Here is a 252-nt window from a genome sequence, read left to right as displayed (position 1 = left end):
TATCACAAAACACAATGCAAATGAGGTTACATACAAACATCTTTTGCAATAAGTTTAGAAATCGTAAGCCTAAGCGTGCGTCGAAGAGCGTTACTGACGAGGAAAAACCCGATGTGGCAACCTCACCCTCAGCCCCTATCTATTAATCTCAAAATTTTAAGGACGAGCAAACTTGAATATTGGGGATATAGGCCTTATTCCTCACCTGTTGTTTATGATTTAAAAATGGAAAGGGGAGCTTGTATATTAGAT

This window comes from Penaeus monodon, chromosome 21 (assembly GCF_015228065.2).
Source record: "Penaeus monodon isolate SGIC_2016 chromosome 21, NSTDA_Pmon_1, whole genome shotgun sequence".
NCBI classification, from domain to species: domain Eukaryota; kingdom Metazoa; phylum Arthropoda; class Malacostraca; order Decapoda; family Penaeidae; genus Penaeus; species Penaeus monodon.
Note: the sequence above shows the minus strand (reverse complement) of the source record.